The sequence below is a fragment of the Orycteropus afer genome, unplaced genomic scaffold (genome assembly GCF_000298275.1).
Source record: "Orycteropus afer afer isolate SDZICR_OR568_19922 unplaced genomic scaffold, OryAfe1.0 scaffold00179, whole genome shotgun sequence".
Classification (NCBI taxonomy): Eukaryota; Metazoa; Chordata; class Mammalia; order Tubulidentata; family Orycteropodidae; genus Orycteropus; species Orycteropus afer.
In genome coordinates this window covers 5,962,437-5,985,111 of record NW_006921766.1, presented here as the reverse complement: position 1 = coordinate 5,985,111, position 22,675 = coordinate 5,962,437, and positions in this window count along the sequence as shown.

Sequence of the window (22,675 nt, the reverse complement as noted above, 5' to 3'; positions counted from 1 at the left end):
CCCAATCTGTAGGTTCTCTTTTGACTCTTTTGGAGAAGTCTTTGGAAGCACATAAAAATGTAATTTTTAGGAGGTCCCAATCATCTGGCTTCTCTTCTGCTGTTGGTGCATTTTGAATTATGCTTGGTATTTATACCAAATTTGGTATTTATACCAAATATTAGGGCCCTTAAGTTTGACCCTACTTCGTGAGCTTTTGAGCATTGGAGACTTGGCTGATCTGATAAAGATATGCTGTAAAGGTAACATGCATACTGGTTTTCAAAGACTTTGTGCAAAACAGACTGTAAACGGCTCATTGATAACTTTTTTTATATTGTTATGTATTGATAGCATTTTGGGTTTATTGAATTAAATAAAGTATGATTTTAAAATTAATTTTACCAGGTTTTTTTTTTTTTTTACTTTTTTTAATGTAACTTCTAGAGAGTTTACCCTTATATACGTGGCTCCCATTCCTGGCTTGCCTTATATTTCATTTGAATTGCACTACAGTACGGCTTAAGTTTCCTAATGTGGCCCCCACATCTGAGGTAGGAAGGAGGGGCCTCACCTTGGCTTCCTCTCAGCTTCCCCAAAATAAAGATTTCAGCTTATCTGACCTGGAAGACTTAGGAGATAAGTTCCCAAGAGGCTTCTGGTGTTCAGTCTTGGTACAGGGTCTAGAATGAGGCCATGGAAGGAGAGGCAGGTAATTCATGTGTCTTTTGGTTATGATGTCCCAGAGGGATGGGAAGCCTTCATCCTAGGGCAAGAAATATCTCTCTCCACTCAGATATAGTACATGAAAGAGATATAGTGCATATCAGATGTAGTACATAAGATTTCCTAATATGATAGGACCTTTATGAGGGATGACAGCCTGGGAAGTGGAAGGCGTGTATGTTTTGCTCATCATTCTCCTCCAATCAGTGTAGCAGGTCTACATGCTGGGCTTGGTGTGTGGAAGGCCTTCAAGTCATTGGTGAATTCTTGAAGGACAAGGGCTAGAGTCTTGCTTTCTCAGGTTCTCAGGCCCCAGTTAGTCTATCACAGCACTAGCACATAGGTTGTCCATAAGTTCCTGTTGATAAGAAATAATACACTACTGGTACCTTTATGCAGGAACAAATTCTGATTACAGCCTGTGCAACCTCACTCACTTCCCAGAAGACCTGGGAATGTGCTGAAGGACCCTCTATGATTACAATCCAACCTTGCTTTAAGTAGTAAAATACTCACTTTTCATTAGCTATTAAAGATTTAGTCTCAAAACCCTCTCCAGCCAATACAAGCAGCGTAACTAGAGAGCAGAAATCCTAGACTTGACGTTTCCTACCAGGAGGGGGCAGCATAGCACTCATCTACACTCCCAAAGAAAAGGATTGATTTGAAGGATCCCTGGTGACATAGTGCCTAAGGCATTTGACTGCTAACCAGAAAGCTGACGACTCAAACCCAGCAGCCACTCCTTGCAAGGAAGGTTGGGCAATCTACTTCCGTGGTGATAGTGACTCGGAAACCCAAGGAGGGGTGACTATGAGTCGGATCCAACTCGATGGCAGTGAGTTACGTTAGGTTTGTTGTTGTTGTGTGCCGTCCCCATTAGGTTAGTAAACATTAAAAAAAAAAAGAAAAAAAAAACAATAAAAAACCTCACTGCCATCAAGTTGATTCTGCCTCATTAGCGACCCCCTTTGTGTTTCCAAGGCGGTAAATCTTTATAGAAGCAGATTGCCCAGTCTTCCTTTTACGTAGTGGCTGGTAGGTTTGAATGGCCAACCTTCTGGTTAGCAGTCAAATGCCTTAGGCACTAAGCTATAAGGTAAAGTCCAAAAGCCATAAATTCTTCATTGAGAAAGTTCAGGTCATGCTTGGGGACTTTCGTTGCTGCTTTTTTGTAAACTGTTGTGGATGAAGGAATCACAAGGAACTAAAATGTTCTAAATCCAGTCCAAGGGGGAGGGGTAGCTCAGTGATAGAGTTATCGCCTTTGGTGGAGGAGACCCAAGCTGGATTACTAGCCAACGCCCCTCATGCTCAGCCACCACTTGTCTGTCAGTGGTGGCTTGAGTGTTGCTATGATGCTGAACATGTCTCAGTGGGGCCTGCAGACGGGGAAGAAAGGCCTAGCGATCTACTTTCAAAAACCAGCCAGTGAATGTTGCACTGTGGGAGTTTACATTTAATGTCATGAGACAAAGTGTATATGAACTGCTGTATGGAAGACGAACTTGCTCTGTAAACTTTCACCCAACCACAATAAAATTAAAAAGTAAAGAAAGACAAGAAAGGAAGAAAAGACCAAAATGGATATCAAAAGAGACCTTAAACAGGAAAAAAAATAAAGAAAACAAATCCAGCCAGTGAAAACCCTTGAGAGTACAGCAGTCTAGTCCACATCCAATCACGGGGATGGCACAGGACTGGGCAAGGTTTTGTTTTGTTGTGCATGAGGTTGTCACAAGTTGGGGCCAACTCAACAGCAGTGAACAACAACAAATCTAATCTGTTTTCTAAAGAAAATATTCCCTGTTTCAAAATAAACAGAGCCATGATCAAAATAATGGGAATGTGTGGAAACATGTTCATGGAGAGACTTTACCAATTTATATACAATGCTGTTGCTCTTCTTATGGGTGCTGTTGAGTAGATCTGTCACCCAGGTGACAGAGTAGAACTGCCCCCGCAGAGTTTTGACTATAATCTTGACGGAAGTAGATCACCATGGAGTTCCTAGGTGGGTTTGAATTGCCAGTCTTTTGGTTGACAGCCTAGCACTTAACTATTGTACAACCAGGGCTCATTGTCTACATGTTATGAGGGGTTAATTAGACAACAAAAAAGGGTAGATGATGGGGAGGGGGGGAAATCCATATACTAAGACCAGTGAAAAATGAGAAAGGAAGGAAGTTTAAGGAACGTGGAAAGAATTATTGTCTGTGATCCTTTTCTAAAACTAAAGTCTTAAGAGTACTTCAATGCCATCCAAGACTGCCCTGTGGGGATTGAAGGGAAGCACCGTGACTGCTCTTCTTTCCTCTGCCACAAACAATTTCTGCTGGGACATCCCAGGGACTCTTCTGAGGTCCGTCTTTATACTTCTATTGTTGTTGTTAGTTGCCATTGAGTCGTTTCCAGCTCATAGAAATTTTTGGTAGAACAGAATGAAGTGTTGCCTGGTCTTGTACCATCTTCATGATCTTTGTCATATTTCAGTCTGTTGTTGCAGCTGTTCTGTCATTCTGCCACATTGACGTTTTCTTCCTTTCTATTTACTGACCTCTGTTTTACCAACCATGATGTCCTTTTCCAGCAATTGGTCTTTCCTGATGATGTTTCTAAAGTAAGCTGAAGTCTCCCAGCCTTGCTTCTCAGGAGCATTCTTATATTTCTTCTGAGACGGATTTGTTCATTCTTTTGGCATGAATTTTTTGTACCCTTACTTACATTTATTTACTTATTTTTAATTTCCCACATCAGAGTTGCATGTTCTTTTTCTTGCCTGGGCATATACCTCTGCAGGGTTGTAGGCAATCCTAAGGCTCTGCTGCCCCAGGAATATGGGCAATTTCAGTTTCTGCACAGAATGTATTCTAGAGCAAAAAGTGCAAAAGTCCAAAAATGTACTCCAGGCCAGGAAGTGAAAAAATATATATAGAATATTCCTAATTCTCACACTTCTAGATACAACTCTAACAGATACATCTGCAGCATCTCAAGTCTATTCTTCCATTCTGCACTTTTCTTTTCAGACAGAGCACCCAGGTTGGATTTGAAGTCCAGGAAATGTGCTCTTTGAGGTGTGAGTGTCTGCTTTCTCCATGCCTAAGGCTCTCCACTTTTGCCTTAATGTGTTAAATTGATAAAACATTGCATTTTGTTGCATTGAGTTTTGTTTAATTTTATTTTTTTTATTGCTGTTTGTTAATCACGGTGACAATATATACAACAAAACCATCACCAGTTCCCACATGTAAAATTCAGTAACATTAATGTAGTGCATTTTAAATCACTTCAGTTTTTCCATCATCTCTCAATTTATAAAAGAATAAAAACTTGTACAAGACTGTTGTACGTCAAAGGCAGCCAAGCTACTGTGCAAGGTGGTTGCTTCAGGAAAAGGGTGTGTCAGCTGAGAATGGTGACTCTGGGTCCCATTCACTCATGCTCAGGGGTCTCAGGGTAAGGGGTCACAGAGAGGGAGACCCTCCCTGGTGGCCCCTGCTGTTTCTGCACCAAGTATCAGCCCCTTACGACTGGAAGATACAGCCTCTTAGCTGGTGTTTGCCATGTATGTACTGGGCCTGGACCATTCTGGGCTCTCTGTACCAGGAAGATACACTGAAGGTGTCTCCCTTCAAGTAACAAATGGAGGGCCCCTCTCTGATTCCTGATAGCTGGAGTTTACCTGAACCTGAAAGCAGGAAGACATCTGGGCTCAGTGCAGCAGCTTCCAGAGGAGGGAGCTCTATCCCTTTGCCTGGACTTCGAGTATACTTAGCCCTCAGCATTTGGTCTAAGATGTTTCTGCCTCACATAGACTCAGAAATACAAGATTCTGAATTCAATGAAGATCCTGGATTTAATGAAAGGGGTGTGTTGGGGGGAGAGTAGTGGAGGTAAAGAGGGCAGTGGAGATTCCTAAGCCCACCTCTGGCCCCACCGCAAGCAAATGTTTGTTATCCTTGGATATTCAGGAAGGTGAACTGGACTATTCCCTGCTGTTGTCTTGAACATTGTGGCAATAAAAAATATATTTTAAATACAAATTTATTTATTTATTTAAATCAGAACTAAAAAGCCATCTGCTGTAGAGTCAACTCTGACTCACACCAACCTCATGTGTGTCAGAGTTGTTTTTGTTATGTGCTGTCTAGTAGGACCCGACTCATGGTGACCCCTCCTTGGGTTTCCAAGGCGGTATCACTACAGAAGTAGATTGCCCCATCTTCCTTCCAAGGTGTGGCTGGTGGGTTTCAACCAGCAGTTTTCTGGTTAGCAGTCAAGTGCCTTAGGCACTACGCTACCAGAGCTCCCGTGTGTCAGAGTAGAGCTGACTTTTCAGAAGTAGATGGCCAGGACTTTCTTCTGAGGTACCCTTAGGTAGACTCAAACCTTCAAACTTAAAGTTAGTAGATGAGTACAATAACAGTTTGTACCACCCAGGGACTCTAGCAAAATCTGGTCCCTGCTAAATACCTTGAATTCCTTTGCTCAATTCCTTGCCTTCCTCTAGTTGCTGAAGGGAAGCTGAAGGTGAGCAAAGCAAGGATTGAAGGTTGATCATTCTAGAAATCAGGGGGAACTTTGTGAGGGGTAGGCGTGGGCAGAGTCTCTGTCCTACTGATCAGATCCTGATTCAGTACTGGGGAGGGAGGTGGTTTAAAGTGTCACTGAATGGACAGCAGGAGGCACTGTGGCAGCTCCATTCTGGGCCATCACAGCCAGGGCCAGGCCTTGCAACCCCATGGAAGGCATTCATGAAGTTTAGCGGCGCCTCCCAGATTCCTTTTCTGGCCCCTCCTGGGAAGTCATCCAAGACAAATGTGTATCCTCCAGCATCGGCATCATTGCTGGAGGGGCTGGATGAGTCTGATGCAGCCGATGGGATCCTGGAACTGTGGTGTGGGAAGCACTCCCGGGTCCTGGGAGACAAGCCTGAGCAGACACCAGCATGGAGGAGCAGACACCAGCATGGAGGAGCAGCCTGCTCTGGAATCTCGGCTGGGCTTCACTCCTTCTTCTTGGTGCTCAAGGAGGGAGGGTAAAGACTTCCAGAGGTGCCCACAATGAAATGCTGGTTTCATAGATGGTTGCTCATGATTTCCAGGAACAGATGGGCATCAAACTTCTGACTCTAATTGCTTTGAAAGAATTCATGCATTTACATGGTAACAGAATTGAAGCTCTCTGCCCCTCTCTCAGTTTTTTACTTTTGCCATGGAGTCAGTTTCAACTCATGGCAAGACCATGTGTATCAGAGTAAACTGTGTTCCACAGAATTTTCAATGGCTGATTTTTCAGTAGGTCACCATACTTCCAAGAAGCCTCTGAGTGGACTTGAACAGCCAACATTTTAGTTAACAGCTAAGCGAGTTACCTGTTCATAGTACCCAGGGACTCCCTTTCTTAGTTACTATCATAAATCAGTCGATGCCTAATGTTGATTGATTGATTGATTCATTCTTTCAAATACGTTCCCAAATCCTTCCTGCACGCCAGGCACTGTACTAGATGTGAGGATAGAAAATGGACCCCTCTTAACCTCTGTGTGGTTAAGAGTCTAATCAAGAAGACACATGAAAGGTCAGTCATAGATTAATGGGCAAAGTATGTACTAAGACAGAGGTTTGACAATATGACAGGTGGAGTTACATGGAATGATAAATACCAATAAAGGCAATGCTAAAGTGGCCAAATAGACTTGAAACGAGGTGGTAGATTATATTAGGGAAAGTTAAAATGTGCTGTGAAAACACCAGGTGTGATCACTGTCTTTGATTTTATTGGTAGCATAGTGCCTAAGGCACTTGACTGCTAACCAGAAGGCTGGCGTTCAAACCCTCCAGCCACTCCTCGGAAGGAAGACTGGGCAATCTACTTCCGTAGTGATGCTGCCTAGGAGGGGTCTCTATGACTCGATGGCACATAACAACAACAACAACATGGCCTGTTTAGTGCTGGGAAGATTTGAAGTATGGACTGGATGTACTGTAGGGGAGGCAGACAGATATAGTCCCTGCCTTCCTGGAGCTTATGGTCAGCAAGTTAGACAAATGTGATCTGTGAAAGAAAAGCAAAAGTGAGTCTGTCTGAGATGGAGTGGTGGGAAAAGGCTCGCTGTTTGTTATCATAGACTCATGGAGACCTTAATATGTAACAGAACAAAACATTGCCCCATTCTGTGCTATCCTCTTGATCATTGGTATGTCTGAGCCCACATGGCAATCCATCTCATTGAGGATTTCTCTCATTTTCAATGGCCCTTTATTTTACCAAATGTGATGTCCTTTTCTAGCAATTGGTCTTTTCTAATGATGTGCTCAAAGTGGCTTCTGTGAGCTGAAATATGAGAAAAGAATGCAGAGGAGAGAGGAGAACTGCAATGACAGTTGTGTGTGTGAAAGAACCCCATTCATTGTAGTTCCCAACATGGGAGGAGTAGAGAGGGCAAGAGGTCAAAGGGCACTGGGTGAGGTAAAGGGGCTACCTGGGACTGTAAGCCCATAGCACAAGCTGGCCATGGTGAGGGGTTTAGATTCCACTCCAAAAACCATGTGGGCTCCCAGACGTTTCTGGTTGTGGTTTCTCTCCTGTATGGCTGGCAGAATAAGAGTTGCCAGATATTCACATCCCAATGACCTGTGAATATCTTTCCTTACACAGCAGAGGGGATTTGCAAATGTGATAAGATTAAGGACCTTGAGATGAGAGATGATACTGGATTATTGGAGGCCCAATGTAATCATGAAGATCTTCAAAAGCAAAAGAGGTGGCAGGGGAAAAGGCCAGATTGATGCCATGTGAGGACTTGACTCCACCTACCTCGCTCTGTAGATGGCAAAAGGACCATGAGCCAAGAAAAACAGGCAGCATCGAAACCAAAACGAAACAAACCCACAGCCATCGAGTCAATTCTGACTCATTGTGACTGTCATTGGGTTTCCAACGTGGTAATTCTTTACAGAAGTAGATTCCCCAGTCTTCCTTCCGCAGAGTGGCTGGTTGGTTTGAACCACCAACTTTTGGTTAGCAGTCAGATGCCTTAGGTACTGTTACCAAAGCTCCAGGCAGCCTCTGGAAGCTGGAAAACCCAAGAAGCCAGATCTCTCCTGGAGCCTCCAGAAGGAACCAGTCCTGCTGATTTGAACCCAGTGAGACTGGCAATGGACTTCTGACCTCCAGAACTGCATGAGAATTAATTTGTGTCATTTCCACTGATACACGTGTGTTAATTAGTTACAGTAGCAGCAGAATATGAATACATTTTCAAAACTTTTTTTAATCAAAACTAAATAAGCCTGTTAGGCTTAAAAATAACTTCACTTTTTCTTACCTAATTTTTAACATGTTGTTGTTGTTATGTACCGTCAAGTCAAACCTGACTCATAGCGACCCCTCCTTGGGTTTCTGAGGCAGTATCACTATGGCAGTAGATTGCCCCATCTTCCTTCCAAGGAGTGGCTGGTGGGTTTGAACCACCAGCCTTCTGGTTAGCAGTCAAGTGCCTTTAGGCACTATGCTACCAGAGCTCCTGCTACCAGAACTTCCATTTTTAACATGGAAGTGTTCAATAAACATGTGTTTCTGGAGCAGGACATGTTGGAAATCCTAAGGACTTGCCATCTGTGGGTGAGGATGCAGTAGTAGGATGCAAAGTGGGGTGCCAGCTCTGAGGAGCAGGCAGCACCTCCTGTCTGGCTCTAAACTGGAGTAGGGAGGATATGGATCATAGAGGCAGACAGACCTGGATCTGAATCCCAGCTCCCTAATGAGGGGACAACTACTTGGCCTGGTTGAGCCTCAGTTTTCTCCTCTGTCAAAGGGAGATAAGAATCTCCAATTTATGGTTGTTGTGACAATTATAGATGACAAGAACAAAGCATTTAGCATCATATGGCTCTAATAGGACCTCGAGAAATAGGACTTATTCAGAATAATAATAAAAATGCAAGACCGGACTTATGGGTCTGCTGCAGACTGGTGGAGACTGGTGGATGACTAAGATGGTTCTCAGTCATCTTTCAAGCCTGGAAATGAACTCACCCCCGTGCCTCAACTTTCAACCAAACAATAGATAAGGCAAACAATAATACCAGGGAGCTATACACTTCTTAGAACAATCAACCATAGGAGATTAAAAAAGCAGCATTTGCCCAAGGATAAAGCTCAGAAGGCAGGAAAGGACTAGAAAGAATGACAGGACAAATGCAAACCACAGGGAGGAAGCAAGAAGAGAGCTGTTGCGTGTGGGGGTTGCAATCAATGTCAAGAGGCAAAATGTGTATGAATTTTGAATGGCAAATCAATTTGATCTGTAAACTTCCACCCAAATCAGTTTAAAAAAAAATAATATATATATATGTATATGTATATGTATATGTTGTTGTTGTTGTTGTTGTTAGGTGCCGTAGAGTTGTCTCTGACTCATAGTGACACTATGTCCAGCAGAATGAAACACTGCCAGTTCCTGTGCCAGCTCCATAATCCCTGCTATACCTGAGCTCATCATAGTAGCTACTATGTCAATACATCTTGTTGAGGGCCTTCCCCTTTTTCGTTGATGTTCCACTTTAGCAAGTATGATATCCTTCTCCAGGGAATGGTCTCTTCTCACAATATGAAAAAAGTAGACGAGATGAAGTATGGCCATTCTTGCTTCTAAGAAGCATTCCAGCTGCATTTCTTCCAGGACAGATTTGTTAGTTCTTTTAGCAGTCCATGGTACTTTCAGTATTCTTTGCCAGCACCACAACTCAAAAGCATCAATTCTTCTTCAGTCTTCCTTATTCATTGTCCAGCTCTCACATGCATATGCAATGCAAATGCAACCACTGCCATGGAGTCAGATCCAACTCATAGCGACCCCTCCTTGGGTTTCCAAGGCAGTATCACTACAGAAATAGATTGCCCAACCTTCCTTCCAGGGAGTAGCTGATGGATTTGAACCTCCAGGCTTCTGGTTAGCACTCAAATGCCTTAAGCACTATGCTACCAGAGCTCCCTACACATGTATATGAGGCAATTGAAAATATCATAGGTTGTGTCAGGTGCACCTTAGTCCTCAAGGAGACATCTTTGCTCTTCAGCACTTGAAAGAGGTCTTTTGCAGCCAGTTTGACCAGTGCTATACATCTTCTGATGTCTTGATTGCTGCTTCCATCATAGAACCAAGTAATATGAAGTCTTTGACAACTTCAATCTTTTCTCCATTTATTGTGATGCTGCTTATTGGTTCAGTTGTAAGGATTTTTGTTTTCTTTTTATTGAGGTGTAATCCATACTCCAGACTCTATTCTTCAATTTTCATCAGTAAGTGTTTCAAGACATCGTCATTCTTAGCAAGCAAAGTTGTGTCATCAGTGTATCACAGGTTGTTAATGAGTCTTCCTCCAATCCTGATGCCACAGTCTTCTTCATATAGTCCAGTTTCTCGGATTATTTGCTCAGCATAGAGATTGAGTAAGTATGGTGAAAGGATACAACCCTGACACACTCCCTTCTTGATTTTAAACCGTGCCGTGTTCCCTTGTTCTGTTTGAACAACAGCCTCCTGGTCTATGTACAGGTTTCTCATGAGTACAATCAAGTGTTTTGGAATTCCTATTCTTCTCAATTTATCCACAATTTGTTATGACTCACACAATCAAATGTTTTTGTACAGTCAATGAAATACAAGTAAACATCTTTCTGGTATTCTGTGCTTTAAGCCAACATCCATCTGACATCAGCAATGATATCCCTTGTTCCATGTCCTCTTCTAAATCCAGCTTGCATTTCTGGAAGTTCTCTGTCAGTGTACTGCTGGAACAATTTTTAAATTATCTTCAGTAAGATTTTATTTGTGTTTGATATTGTTCAATAATTTTCACATTCTGTGGAATCACCTTTCTTTGGAATGGGTACAAATATGGATCTCTTCCAGTCAGTTGGCCAGGTAGCTGTCTTCCAAAACTCCTGGCATAGCCGAGTGAGTGCCTCCTGTGCGGCATCTGTTTGTTGAAACATCTCAATGGGTATTTCATCAATTCCTGGAGCCTTGTTTTTCACCACTTCCTTCAGTACAGCTTTGACTTCTTCCTTCAGTACCATTGGTTCTTGGTCATATGCCACCTCCTGAAATGGGTGAACATCAACCAATTCTTTTTTGGTACAGTGATTCTATGTATTCTTTCCATCTTCTTTTGATGCTTCTTTCATCATTCAATATTTTGCCCATGTTGTTGTTGTTGTTGTTGTTATGTGCCATCGAGTCAGACAGATTCTATTTTGCCCATAGAATCTGTCAATATTGCAACTTGAGGCTTAAATTTTTTCTTCAGTTCTTTCAGCTTGAGAAATGCCAAGCATGTTCTTCCCTTTTGGTTTTCTAATTCCATGTCTTTGTACATTTTGTTTTAATAATTGATTTCATCTTCTCAAGCTGCTCTTTGAATCCTCTGTTCATCTTTTATCTTGTCATTTCTTGCATTTGCTTTAACCATTCTTCATTCAAGGGCAAGTTTCAGAGTCTCTTCTGACATCCATTTTGGTCTTTTCTTACTTTTCTGTCTTTTTAGTGACTTTTTGCTTTCTTCATGGATGGTGTTCTTGGTGTCATCCCATAATTCTTCTGGTTTTCAGTCGTTGGTGTTCAATGCATCAAATCTATTCTTTAGATGGTCTCTAAATTCAGGAGGAATATAATCAAGGTCACATTTTGGCTCTTGTGGACTTGTTTTAATTGTCTTCAACTTCAACTTGAATGTATATATGAGCAGTTGATAGTCTGTTCCACAATCAGCTCCTGGCCTTGTTTTGGCTGAAGATATTGAACTTCTCCATCACCTTACCATTGATGTAGTCAATCTGATTCCTGTCAACTGCATCTGGTGAAGTCCATGTATATAGCCACCATTGGTGTTGTTGAAAAAAGATATTTGTGATGAATAAGTTGTTGGACTTGCAAAATTCTATCATGGTATCTCCATTGTTTTCTCTGTTACCAAGGCCAAATTTTCCAACTACTGGTGATTTTTCTTTGTTTCCAACTTTTGCATTCCAGTCATGAGTGATAATTAACACATCTTGATTGCACATTCAGTCAACTTCAGACTGCAGAAGTTGATAAAAATCTTTAATTTCCTCATCTTTGTTTTGGTGGTTGGTGCATAAATTTGAATACTAGTAGTGTGAACTGGTCTTTCTTGTAGGCGTATGAATATTATCCTATCACTGACAGCATTGTACTTCAGGACAGATCTTGAAGCATCCTTTGTGATGATGAATGCCACGCCATTCTTCTTCAAATTGTCATTCCCAGCACAGTAGATCATAGGTTTGTCTGATTCAAAATGGCTTCACCAATCCATTTCAGCTCACTAATGCTTAGGATATCAATCTTTATGCATTCCATTTCATTTTTGACAACTTCCAATTTTCCTAGATTCATATTTTGTGCATTCCACATCCTGATTATTAATGGGTGTTTGCAGCTATTTCTTCTCATTTTCAATCATGCCAAATCAGCAAATGGTGGTCCTGAAAGCTCTACTTTATCCGTATCATTAAGGTCAGCTCTACTCTGATGAAGTAGCTCTTTCCCAGTCATATCTTGAGTGCCTTCTGACCTGAGGGACTCATCTTTTTGGCACTGTATCAGATAGTGTTTCAGAGCTATTCATAAAATTGTCCAGTAATATATCAGACAGTGTTCCACTGTTATTCATAAGGTTTTCTGTGGCCGATTCTTTGAGAAGTGGATAGCCTCTTACTTCTTCTGAGTCTGTCTCAGTCTGGAAGCTCCACTAAAACTTGTCCACCATGGGCAACCCTGCTGGCATTTGAAACACTGTTGGCACAGCCTCCAGCTTCACAGCAGCACGTAAGCCACCACAGTACAACAAATTGACAGAGAAGGTAATCTTCCTTAGCTTCCTGCCTGGGGTCTCTCTTCCTCTTATATATGGAGAGAGAATGAGAGAGTGTTATTATTAGAAGGTGCACATTTGTTTATTTAAAATAAAATGTCCATCATCTGTCCTAAAAAGATATCAGTCAGGGAATGTAAATTAGGACAATTATTTTAAAGTTATAAAATGAGAACAAAAATGATTTAGAGACATTATGCCCTTCCTTCTGTAGTTTAACAGACCACATTTAGTTCAAGCTAAGCTAGAAAACAGGTGAGGAGGGGATCTTCCTCTCCCACAGGAGGAACTTGCCTGTTGAAGTTCTCAGAAGCTATCTTCTTCCTGGTGAGAAACCCTAAAAGAAATATATATGTACAGTATAGTGAAGCTCTGGAGCTAAGGCATTTGACTGCTAACTAGAAGACTGGTGGCTCAAACCCACTAACCACTCCTTGGAAGGAAGTTTGGGCAATCAACTTCCATAGTGATACCGCTTCAGAAACCCAAGGAGGGGTCACTATGAGTCAGATCCGACTCCACAGAAGTAAGTTAGTTTTGAGTAGTAAATTACTTAATATGGGCCTTCTCACCAGTCTTTAGGAGCTCTGGTAGCATAGTGGCTAAAGCACTTGACTGCTAACCAGAAGGTTGGCGGTTCAAACCCACCAGCCACTCCTCGGAAGGAAGGTTGGGCGATCCTACTTCCGTAGTGATACTGCCTCGGAAACCCAAGGAGGGGTCGCTATGAGTCAGGGCCGACTCGATGGCACATAACAACAACAACAACAACACCAGTCTTTATGAGTCCTACAAAATGATTGGGTGGGATTATGAAAATAAGGTGTTTATGACCCACCAAAGGGGATTGGACAGCTTGCAGCTAATGTTATGTGTCAACTTGACTGCACCTTGATTTTCACTAATTTGGCAGTTATTTAATGATGTAATTATTCTCCATTTTGTGATGTTCCTCTTTGCCTGGGGTTACAGTCCCATTTGGAAGTGAATTGTCCATTATGTCAATGAGGCAGGATTAGGGTGGGATGTATCTTGAGTCACTGCCTTATTAGAAGGTGTGACTCAAATCACCACACTTACCCTAGTTACCATCCTTCAGACCTTTGCACTGCCTTGCTCAAATAAAGGGAGTTTCCTTGATGGTATGGAAATGAATATATTAATGCTCTGGCAAAGTTTCCTCTTTTGCTCTGGATCTTGCATCTAGCTGGTCATCATCTGACCCCTGGTTCTTGGACTAGACCCAGTAGCCTATTGTCTGGCCTGATTTGCCAGATTCTGCAGCCTTGTGAAGCAGCAGCCTGTTGTCTAGTCTGCCAGTTTGGATTCATCAGCCCCTGCAAACATGTGAATCAGAAGCTTCCAGACTGATGGCTGACCTATGGACTTGACACTAGACAGCCTCCATAACTGTGTGAGCCATTTCCATGATGGTTCATGATTTCTGTGAGATGTTGCAGTGAATTATGGAACCCAAAAATGGGAGGGAGTGTACTGAGGGGAGAAGGAATAGTTGGTGTTAGAGATGATGGAATGGTACAGCAGTCTAGAAAAGTTGGACATTTGGGACATCTTTAACTTCTGCCTTATAGGAACCAGCTTTTGCTGATCCTTCTAAAGAAATTATTTATGCAATGTATGTGTGTTTTAGGTACATATACTTCAAATGCCCCCAAACAGAGAAGAAACAGCTGCAAACATCCATTAATGATCAGAACATGTAATGTATGAAGTATGAATCTACGAAAATTGGAAGTTGTCAAAAATGAAATGGAATGCATAAAGATCGATATCCTAGGCATTGTTGTTGCTGTTGTTATGTGCCATCGAGTCAGACCTGACTCATAGCAACCCCTCCTTGGGTTTCCGAGGAGGTATCACTATGGAAGTAGATTGCCCAACCTTCCTTCCGAGGAGTGGCTGGTGGGTGTGAACCGCCAGCCTTCTGGTTAGCAGTCAAGTGCCTTAGGCACTATGCTACCAGAGCTCCCATCCTAGGCATTAGTGAGCTGAAATGGACCGGTTTTAGTCATTTTGAATCAGACAACCATGTGATCTGTTATGCCAGGAATGACAAATTGAAGAGGAATGGCATGACATTCATCATCACAAAGAATGTTTCAAGATCTATCCTGAAGTGCAATACTGTCAGTGATAGGGTAATATCCATATGCCTACAAGGAAGGCCAATTAATACTACTATTTAAATTTACACACCAACCACCAAAGCCAAAGATGAAGAAATTGAAGATTTTTACCAACTTTGGTAGTCTGAAATTGACTGAACATGCAATCAAGATGTGCTGATTATCACTGATGACTGGAACGCAAAAGTTGGAAACAAAGAAGAATCACCAGCAGTTGGAAAATTTGGCATTGGTGATAGAAATGACACTAGAGATCGCACGATAGACTTCTGCAAGACCAATAACTTATCCATTGCAAGTATCTTTTCTCAACAACACAAATAGAGACTATACATGTGGACTTTGCCAAATGAAGTACACAGGAATCAGATTGACTACATCTGTGGCAAGAGGCAGTGGAGAAGTTCAATATCTTCAGCCAAAACAAGGCCAGGAGCTGATTGTGGAAGACCATCAACTGCTCATATGCAAGTTCAACTTTAAGTTGAGGACAATTAAAAAAACTCCACGAGAGCCAAAATATTACCTTGAATATGTCCTTCCTTAATTAAGAGACCATCTAAAGAACAGATTTGATGCACTGAACACCAATGATCAAAAGCCAGAGGAATTGTGGGATGACATCAAGAACATCATCCACTTAGAAAGCAAAATGCCATAAGAAAGACAGGAAAGGAAGAAAAGACAAAAATGGATGTCAGAAGAGACTCTGAAACTTTCCCTTGAATGGAGAGTAGCTAAAGCAAATGGAAGAAATGACAAGATAAAAGAACTGAACAGAAGATTTCAAAGAGCAGCTTGAGAAGCAAAGTCAATTATTATAATGAAATGTACAAAGACATGGAGTTGGAAAGCCAAAAGGGAAGAACCAGCTTGGCATTTCTCAAGCTGAAAGAACTGAAGAAAAAATTCAAGCCTCAAGTTGCAATATTGAAAGATTCTATGGACAAAATATTGAATGATGAAAGAAGCATCAAAAGAAGATGGAAGGAATACACAGAGTCGCTGTACCAAAACGAATTGGTTGGTATTCATCCATTTCAAAAGGTGGCATATGATCAAGAACCAATGGTACTGAATGACGAAGTCAAAGCTGCACTGAAGAAGGGGCAAAAACAAGGCTCCAGGAATTGACGGAATACCAACTGAGATGTTTCAAGAAATGGATGCCCTGCTGGAGGTACTCAATTGGCTATGTCAGGAGATTTGGAAGACAGTTACCTAGCCAACTGACTGGAAGAGATCCATATTTGTATCCATTCCAAAGAAAGGTGATCCCACAGAATGTGGAAATTATTGAACAATATCATTAATATCACATGCAAGTAAAATCTTACTGAAGATAATTCAAAAATGGTTCCAGCAGCATATTGACAGAGAACTTCCAAAAATGCAAGCTGGATTCAGAAGAGGACATGAAATGAGGGATATCATTGGTGATGCCAGATGGATCTTGGCTCAAAGCAAAGAATACCAGAAAGATGTTTACTTGTATTTTATTGACTATGAAAAAGCATTAGATTGTGTGGATCATAACAAATCATGGATAACATTGGGAAGAATGGGAATCCCAGAACACTTAATTGTGCCCATGAGGAACCTGTATATAGACCATGAGTCTGTCGTTCAAACAGAACAAGGAGACACTGCATGGTTTAAAGTCAAGAAGGGAGTGTGTTAGGGTTGTATCCTTTTACCATACTTATTCAATCTGTATGCTGAGTAAATAATCCAAGAAGCTGGACTATATGAAGAAGACTGTGGCATCAGGATTGGAGACTCATTAACAACCAGCAATACGCAGATGACACAACTTTGCTTGTTGAAAGTGAGGATGACTTGAAGCACTTACTGATGAAGATTGAAGAATACAATCTGCAGTATGGATTACACCTCAACATAAAGAAAACAAAAATGCTCACAACTGGACCAATAAACAGCATCATAATAAATGGAGAAAAGATTGAAGTTGTCAAAGACTTCATATTACTTGGTTCTGTAATCAGCGCCAATGGAAGCAGCAGTCAAGATATCAGATGACATATAGCACTGGGAAAATCAGCTGCAAAAGACCTCTTTCAAGTGCTGAAGAGCAAAGATATCTCCTTGAAGACTAAGGTGCCCCTGACACAAGCCATGGTATTTTCAGTCACCTCATATGCATGTGAGAGCTGGACAATGAATAAATAAGACTGAACAAGAGTCGATGCTTGTGAGTTGTGGTGTTGGTGAGGAATGCTGAAAGTACCACGAACTGCTAAAAGAACTAACAAATCTGTCCTGGAAGAAGTACAGCCAGAATGCTCCTTGGAAGCGAGAATGGCCAGACTTAGTGTCACCTACTTTGGTCATGTCGTTAGAAGGGACCATTCCTTGGAGAAGGATATCATGTTTGGTAAAGTGGAGGGCTGACGAAAAAGGGGAAGACCCTCAACAAGGTGGATTGACACAGTGGCTGCAATGATGGGCTCAGGTATAGCAGGGATCATGGAGGTGGCACAGGACTGGGCAGTGTTTCATTCTGCTATACATAGTGTCGCTATGAGTCAGAGACGACTCAAGAGCACCTAATAACAACTACAATGACAACTAATACCAACAACAAGCTGATTCCTCTGGTTGTGGCTGTGTTCTCCACCTTCAAAGTAGCAATTCCATCATTCTAATCTCTTCTTCCATTATTACGTCTTCTCCCCTCTTCTGCCTCCCTCTTCCTTGTTAAGGCTAAGGAAGCTTGTGATTATACTGGACTCCCCTGGATAATATCCCCATCTCAATGCCCTTACCTTAATCACACCTGCAAAATCCCTTTTTTTTTTTTTTTTTTTTTGTAATGTAATATATTCATTGGTTCCAGGGATTAGGACATGGACATTTTGGGGGGACCATAATGCTTTCTACCACACCCAGTGGAGCACAGTGGTTCAGGAAGCAGAATTCTCATCTTCTGTGTAGGAAAACAAGGTTTGACTCCTGGCCAGTGTACCTCATGTGCAGCTACCACCTGTTTGCCAGTAGAGGCTTGTGTGTTGCTCTGATGCTGAACGAGTTTCAGTGGAGCTTCCAGATTGAGATGGACTAGGAAGAAAACCTGGTGATCTACTTCCAAAATAACAGCCAATTAAAACTCTATGGATCACATCAGTCTGATCAACACGGGGATGGCATTGGACTGGGGCAGTTTATCCTTCTGTTGTGCCTGGGGTCACCGTAAATCAGGGGTTTATTGATGGCAGCTAACAACAGTAGTGTTCCATAGAAAGGAGGTTCTGGAAATGTACCCACTCACTCACTCCTCTGTTGATGAACATTTAGCTTCTTTCTAACCTTTCACTATTATTAAAAATGCTACAATGAAAATCTTGTAAAGAACATCATTTTGCACACATGCAAGTAGAGTCATAGGGTAAGTTCAAGGATGTGGGATTATTGGGTCAAAGGTATATATGCATTTGTGATTTTGATGGAAATTGTGAACTTTCTCTCCAATATGTAATCTCACCCCCAACCCCAGCCATGTGTGAGAGTGACTTTTTCCCCACTGCCTCCCCAAGGGTGTGTGTGTACCTAACTTTTGGATTGTTGCCAATCTATAATGAACAGATTACACAGACCGTTGTTGAGACACACTTTTTACCTGTGGTTTGGCACAAGATAGGGAATTTTCTTCTATTGGCTGTAGGTAGAAGTCATACACACTGCATTAATCTATTACCCAATGAAGTAATTATTTGGAGGAGCAAAGCTAAAATAGCTTGCTGCTTTCTGATGATTTTAACTTGAAACAGTGTGAAACCTGGAAATAGAGGAACAGACAGATGGCAAGACGTTTAGACAACGTCTGGTAATTAAGAGATATTTTTAAACATATTTTTGGCAGGAAGTAGAAATCAGTTAAGTTAGCCTAAGAACACCAATTCTGTATTTTGTGGTGCCAACTGAAAAGAGAAGAAAACAGTCCAGTTAACAGATGAGAAGATAGCCCTCAGTATTCAGTTACAGACAGAGAAGGGGCCACCCTTTCTCATGCACTGGACAGCTTGCCTGTGGGAAAGACCAAAGGATTCCTGCAAAGGAGATTTGAATCTGTTTAAGTCCTAGGACAAGCATTTAATTAAGAATACAAAGTTCTGTTCTCCTTTGAGTGAAGATTTTCTAGATCTAGAAGATTTTAAGAGATAATATGCTATTCATAGTCATAAATGAATGAAACACCATCACATGTCCAGCCACCTGAGAATGGTCATTGGGCTGTGTCCCAGTGGCCAGCTCTGTTTTCTCAGTCCTCTGGGTCACAGTCCCCTGGGACCTCTGCAGCCCCCTGAGCCCATGCCAGCCACTAAGCCCTCAGGATGGAGGCAGAAAGTACTTGGGCCTAGCAGAAATCTTCATACTGGTGGACCAGGCATCTAAGAGTCAGTGCTGGGGCCCCCAAGTCCTTGATCTACTTCCTCTAAGTGTATCTTCCCACCTCGATACTATGCTCTGGTCCCTGTCTCAGTTTCCATTCATAGTTTTTCAGTTGTTTGCAAGGGTAATTCCAAGAAGTCCTACTGTCTTCTTGTCTTAGTTACCTTACCACTTGCCATAGAGTCCACACCAACTCATAGCAACCTCATATGTGCCAGGGTAGAATTGTGCTCCATCAGGTTTTCAATGGCTGATTTTTCAGAAGTAGATTGCCAGCCTTTCTTCTGAAATGTCTGGGTGGATCAAAATCACCAGCTTTTCAGTTAATAGCCAAATGCTTAACATTTGTGCCACTCAGGGACAACTTCCTAGTTACCTGGTGCTGTTGTAACACAAATACCACAAGTGGGTGGCTTTAAAGAACAGAAATTTATTTTCTTACAGTTCTCAAGGCTAGAAGTATAAATCAGGATTTTGTCCATGTTGATTCCTTCCTTGTTGGTTGTCCTGTGCATTCATTGGTTCATTGCTTGTAGATGATTGTTTTGGTTACCTAGTGCCACTCTGACAGGAATATACCACAAATGGGATGGCTTTAACAAACAGGAGTTTATTCTCTTATAGTTATGGAAGTTAGAGTCCAATTTCAAAGTGCCAGGCTCTAGGGGCTGGGTGAAAGCCCCTTGACCTTGGCTTCAGCCCTGCCTCTTGCTTCCGGCCCACTGAAGCTGGAGGCTTTTCTTAACTCAGGCAGCTGCTGGCTGCTGAGGCTGGCAAATACAAGGTCCATAAGTAAAAAGGCACAGTCCCAAGATCACCAAGCAACACAGCAGGCCATTAATTCAAGTCCGTTGAAAGTCCCCAAGTCAGCAGAACATGGCGGGCTGCTGAACAACGATATAGCTACACACAGGGTTCAAGTATGCCATAAGCTAGAGACCATTCCCCAAGGCTTCTCCTTATATACAGGAAGCAGACCACATCTCTAAGGCAGCTACTCAGCTGTTCACAATAGATTCCACTATGAAATTGATTACCAGTCTCATCATGGAGAATGCTACATCCAGCTGCCCAGTCACTCAAAATCAGGTCCAACCAAGATGATATATAATCTTAACTACCACAATGCTCCTCACATGGTGTCTGTCTTCCCCTGTGAGCGTCTCTGTGTCTATGCTGGTCTTCTTATTATTCAGAAAAGAGTACGTTTTGGAACCACCTGACGTGGATATGACCTCATTACCATAACAATAGAAAAAGCCCTGTTTTTCCAAACAGGATTACATCCACAGGTACAGGAGTCGGGCCTTTAACACATATTTCATGGGGGTACAATTCAATCTATATCATTTATCTACCACTTTTTAACACCTAGTCTGAGGACTGGATTCTGCCCTGGATTCCAATGCCAATTACACTCAGGCCTTGTGAATGAAGTAAGTTATCCAGAGCCCCAATCAAGCTATGACCAAGTCTCTCACTGCATCTGGAACCTCTTGCTGTACACCAGCTCAAACTTCCTTTCTACACACCCCCAAGGACAGTCCACACCAACAATGCACAGCATTCAGGTCAGGTTCCCTTAAACCAGAGTTTCTATTTTTTTTGGTGACTTTTTTTTTTTTTTCTAATTTGTGATTAGGGTGTAAGTTTACAGAGCAAATTCACTTTCCACACAGCAGTTCACATACACTTTGTCTCATGACATTGACCACAATTTACCACAATGCCACAGCTCCTTTCCCCTCCCACTTCCTCCCAATAGTTACCTCTTCCCTGTGTCCATCCCTCCATGCACTCTTGCCCCCTGAGCTGTCTCCCTGTGCATAAACAGCCCTTCTTTCTCCCATGCGTGTTCTCTCCAGTGAGTGTATCTACCTCAGGTAAATGTTCAACTCCTATGCCTGTCTTTTGTTTGGCTGGAAGCCACAGGTGTGGGTTCAATTCCAGACTGGAGGGCAGCTAGGGACCATAGTTTCAGTGGTTCCACCAGGCTCTATCAGACCAGCAAACCCCCTTTTTTTTTTTTTCCCCAGAATGATTTTGAGTTTTGTTCCACATTATTCTCTCTCTCTATCCAGAATCTCCTACATAGATCTCCTTCTGAGTGGTTCACAGTGGTAGCCCGGGCACCATCTAGTTCTTCTGGTCTCATAGTTGTATAGGCTGAGGACTGCATGGTGTACCATTCGCTAGGACTAATTGTTTCCATGAATCTTTGGTTTTCTTAATTCTTCTTTGCTCTGAACAAGGAGAGATCCATCATTGCATCTGGATGGCTGCTTGCAAGCTTTTAAGATCCCAATCACTACTTGGCAAAGCAGGAGGTGGAACAATGTTTTATGTAGTATGTTATGCCAATTGAGCTTGATGTCCTCTGCAACTATGGTTCCAAGCCCGTAGGTTCAATTCCTCACTCCCTCTGGGTAGCTGGCTGTGACCAAGAAGTGACTACAACCTTGTCCCTTGCCAACTCTACTATACCCCTGGGAATTCTTATAGAAAATACAAATACACTTGTAGAACCATTGTCTGCCAACCCTATATATGGTCTTGGGTACACTTCCTGCTGCATAGACACATGTAATAGTTCAGCCTGCCCACCCATCTATCCACCTATATACCCATGTTTGCCTTCACTGACAACACAGTACTGAATGTTCAAAAGGGTTCACCTTTGTTGTCTGCACCTCCCATGTACCTCTCTGTGTCTTCTTCTTCCTCAATGCCACCATGTTGATCACTCACATTTGGTACATTGTCCTTCTCTTCATGCAAATGAATACGTCTACCTAACTAACAGTGTTCCCTACCCTACCCTCCCACCCCTGGTAACCAACAAAGAAAATTTCCTTCCATATATAAACCATTTCTTGACATTTACAATAATGCACTAATGCAATATTTGTCCTTCTGCAATTGACTTATTTCACTCAACATAATGTCCTCCCTCCAAGTTCATCCACATTATGTGGTGCTTTGCAGATTCTACATTATTCTTTAGTGTTGCATAGTATTCCATTGTGTGTATGTGCCATAGTTCGGTTATCCATTCTTCAGTTGATGGACACCTAGGTTGTTTCCATCTTTTTGCTATTGTAAAAAGTGCTGTGATGAACATGGGCATGCATATATCTGTTCTTGTCATAGCTCTCACTTCTTTAGGATATATACTTAGTAATGGAATGGCTGGGTCAAATGGTATTTCTAATTTCAACTTTTGAAGGAATTGCCATACTGCTTTCCACAGTGGTTGTACCATTTTACAGTCTCACCACCAATGTATGAGTCCCAATCTCTCTGCACTCTTGCCAGCATTTGTTATTTTCTGTCTTGTTGAACTTTGTTGCTAGTGCTGGAGCAAGATGGTATCTCATTGTTGTTTTGATTTGCATCTCTCTAATAGTTAATGATCGTGAGCATTTCTTCATATGTTTGTTGGCCGCTTGAATATCCTCCTTGGTGAAGTGTCTATTTGTGTCTTCTGCCCATTTTTTAATTGGATTA